General features: G+C 37.7%; 1 pseudogene; it reads right to left on the bottom strand.

Moving 5' to 3' along the window:
• Positions 1-234: 234 nt before the first annotated feature.
• LOC124981606 (uncharacterized) lies at positions 235-309 on the bottom strand (annotated as a pseudogene).
• Between the last annotated feature and the right edge of the window lie 3962 nt (positions 310-4271).

Below are 4271 nucleotides of genomic sequence, written 5' to 3'. Positions count from 1 at the left end.
CAGAAAGTCAGATCTTATAAGTAAACAGCTTAGGCTTCCTTTCGGTGATGCAGAATCTCAGCAAGAGTGACTCCATCTTGCTTTGGTCTGTCGGGGCCTAGTGCAGGTGCTCAGTCCAAATCAATGACTTTTCATTACTTTTAAGTAGTAAAACCAGAGTGATGAGGATTAGGAGCCTTTTTTACATTTATTACTTTTGTATATCTTACTTCTTTTAATAACAGAGAGATTTTCATTTTTTCCTAACAACTCTACTGTTACTGCTTATTTGTAACATACTATAGAAATGATCCCTGAAAGTATAGTCTTGTTACTGCTTATTTGTAAATTTTAATATTTGATAATTATAGGAATAGTTAATCCCAATTACTGTTATTTGAGCCTCTATTATCTTCATGGTATTGTCTCAGTCACAATCATCTAAAGTTGAGAGAAACCAGACACTCTTCAGTAGCAGAGTAGAATGTTCGAAAGGCAACTATCTCAAACAAACCACGAGGCAGGGTGCCCTGCTGGTCCTGGCCTGAACAGCTTCCTGTTATTCTAGATAACACAAAAATGAGCTTCTCTAAGAGAGAAAAGCATCAAAAAGCAGAGAAAAGTGCAAAACATATAAACTCATAAGCCTCAGGTGATATGAAAATGAAAAGGAAGCACAGCCAAGTTATTTGAAAGCACTGTGGTTACCTCTACAGGGGACCTTCCCTGAGCACCCCCGAGAATGTCTCATTTAACAAGTCAAGTTCCCTTTTACACATTTAAATTTTATTTATCTTTTGTGTCTGCTTTGGGGAATAAGTCTTTTGCTGAAGTTGCAGAAACATTAGCCTTCATCATCCAAGTTAGGCCGTCAAGGTTGAGCATGGTTGATTGTTAACTACAAAGTTTCTAAATTAATCTCTCGAACAGAATGCTTGACAGCACTAACTCAACCCACATAACCTTAAGAACTTCTTGTGAATCATTCACAGATAATTTCTTAATCATTTTCAGAAGAATGTTTTTGGAATAAATATGTAGTGTGAACAGCAGTTCTGTCCTTCCTGATGTGAACAGTTCTCCCCAATAAATAGTATTTCATTCTGATGCACCCCAAGGGATCAGAAAACATCTCTTTTTGTGTACTTGAAGCAGCAGTTTTGCTCTGAAAAAGAATTTGCATTGGGGTAGACCTGACTACGTCGAAAACCTTTTCAAGGGGCAAATAGTTATGGAATATCATTTTAAGTTTTAAGAAGAAAGCATAGCTCTTGTCCTTAAAATGCTTGTGATATGCGAGAGAAATTCAAATAAAAAATTACGTATCGCCAGAGGTGAAAGGCCCCAGATCCTATGAAATATGCTAGTGTTATTCCACAGTATCTATTTCAGTTACTTCTTAATTAGTCCATGAATTCTTTAAGGGCAAGAGTTTTAGGAATGAGACTCTGTATTAGCATACACTGCTTGATTGATGCTTCAGATCATGGAGAAACTACTTTCTCTTTTTGTGAATTGTTTTCTTCTATGGTCCAGTGTCTTTGAATGTCTCTAAGAAAATACCTGGTTTTTTCCATACTGTGGCATCCTCCATAAATAGGTGGCTAAACGATTTTCTTACAATAAGTTGATATGACATTATATAATTAGAGAATCTTAGGAAGAAAGCTGGCTTTGAATAGTCATTAACTCATTTCTTGACCTAAAGCAGAAGTGTGACTTTCTTTTTCCACTCTGTCACCTAATGTCTGGTGAGGTTTCTGTCACGTGTTTAGTATAGGCTGCAGATGAGGGTGGTTCCACACTTTGCTATTCACTGCTGACAGATATGAAGGGTAGGAGAGGAAAAGAAATAGTTTCCTTATCCATTGCTAGGCTGACAGTTGATAACTCTATGATAAAAGAGAGATAAGAGAGAAATGTAACAAATGTATTTAAAATTTTATGTGATCAGGAGGCTTCAGAAATGAAGAATCAAAGAAATGGGGGATTCTGCATCTTTAGGTTTGCTAAAGAGTGGACGGTTGTGTAGAAGAATGATTGGATAAGAGGGGATATGCTCTAATGATAACAAACTGGCAGAACGTGGAAGGCTAGTTGGGTCAGATTCTTCATGTCATCGCTGTGTCTTCATCCCTTTCCTCCGGGTATAGGGCAGGACACCTGTCACAGGAAAGTCTTGGAGAGAGGTCAGGGAGACTTCAGCTTTCTCAGTTTTCATGAATTCCAAAGTACTGTATTTTGGGGTAGTGTGTATAGAACCCCAACAGAGGCAAGATCTTTTTCTGTCTCAAAAAATCTGATGATTTAAAAAGCTGGATCAGCATGAATGAATCACTGAGGCAAAGTGGTTTAGAGTAATAACATGTATTCTTTCTGAATATGAAAAAATCAAGCCCTATCAGGACAAAACAACTGTGAGAAGAATGGAAACCCCAAGGAGACAGACTTAGCAATAAGACAGCTTAAAACCAGGGACCAAGATCTTCTTGAACAATAACTATATTTCCTCCCAACTCCTGCTCCTCATTCATGTCTTTTCATGGCTCTACTTGGAAATCAATGCCACTAAGCATTACTTAGTGATATTACTACCATATTAATTTTTTCTACTGTAGGATTTAGGAACCTAGCAGGTCAGAATAAATTTTTATTTATTTTTAATTTTTTCTTGAAATACAGAATTTTTTTTTTTTTAGAAACTGTTTAAAAGTAGGAAAAAAAAAACCTTGTCTTGTCAAGAAAGACAGGTGGAAAATGGACTCCTGATAAAATGGAACTTTAGGGCAACAAAGGTCTAAAAAGCCACAAAAGAGAAATAGCACCAGGTTCATCTGAAGAATGGCTAGTTACTTGTATTTTCTGGCATTTTAAATCAATGAATCTGAGTTTTCCTCTGAATTTCACACAGAGTGTGCACTACACAGCAATTTTATCATAAAATCCCTGTTTTCTACATACATTTTAGGGCAATCTACCACCATAAACAAATAACACAAACACATTTTGCAGAATTCTGCCAAAGGGACTGAATAGACCATGGGCAAAGCAAATGAGGGAGAGTTAAGGAACTGAATATTTTAAGTATTCAAAATTAATTCAGCCAAGTGCAGTGGCACACTCCTATAATCCCAGCAGCTGGGGAGTCTGAGGCAGGAGGATTGTGAGTTTAAAGCAGCCTCAGCAAAAGCGAGGCACTAAGCAACTCAGCGAGACCCTGTCTCCAAATAAAATACAAAAAAGGGCTAGGGATGTGGCTCAGTGGTTGAGTGCTGCTGAGTTCAATCCTTGGTACCCCCAAAAAAAGACAAAAAAAAAAAAAGAATTAATTCAGACATGGTACTGTATTTTCTGCAGAAGAAGTGAATATTCAGTAACATACTAGAAAATTTTATCCCCAAGAGTTTAGTGCACCGGCAAAGTATTTGGCTAACACTGGAGAGCCATGAACAGCAGGTATTAAAATCACCCCAACCTTGTAGATCCCAATGCAAAGATGGCCTTCACTGCTCGTTCCTTTGCAGTAAGAATTGCAGCATGAACATCTGCCTGCTGTACTTCCAATACTAAGCAACAAACTTAAGGAGCCAAAGAGGAGGGAAGGGGAGCAGAGAAGAGAAACATGTCATATGTAAACTTAAAAACAGTAAAAGAGGACATAACCTCCTCCAAATCCCAGAGATGTGGTCAAGTCCCTCAAAGTAGTGGTTAGATTAAAAAACTGGACATGACTCATTTCTCATAAAACACAGTACATAGAAATTTCAGGACTAAATAAAAAAATCATCAGAGAAACACTCAGTGAAACACTTTTCACCTCAGACATCTCAGGGCCTAAACATACCATCTATTCATCCAGACAACCATGCAGTTTGCTTTTAGCAGGGATGCAATTGGTCATTGACACCAAATGTCTTTACAGAGCATCTTCTTAAACTTTCTTTTTGGATCAAAGCCTAGGCCTGTGAGGATTCAAGCAACCCTGGAAGACCTATGACAGCAGGTTCCAAAGGTTCTGAGGTCTGGCCCTTCTTTCCCTGACAAAATTTTAGACACCTGTCAGGTTACACTTTATATTTTGAAATATGGAAGCATATTTTAAAGACTCTTAAGGCATTTATTTATTAAAACATTCTCTGCCAAGATTTCACATTAGCTTAAAACTCATTTCAGTCTTTAACATTTCTCTACTGAAGTCTCCACCTCAGTGTATTACATAAAAACACCTCCAGCAATCAGTCGACCAGAATCCACAAGGTGAGCTCCATGCTCAACCTTTCCATTCCAGGGGT

The sequence above is a fragment of the Sciurus carolinensis genome, chromosome 3 (genome assembly GCF_902686445.1).
Source record: "Sciurus carolinensis chromosome 3, mSciCar1.2, whole genome shotgun sequence".
In the NCBI taxonomy this organism is placed as follows: domain Eukaryota; kingdom Metazoa; phylum Chordata; class Mammalia; order Rodentia; family Sciuridae; genus Sciurus; species Sciurus carolinensis.
The sequence above is the reverse complement of the archived record's forward strand: the minus strand, read 5'-3'. Positions and strand labels throughout refer to the sequence as shown.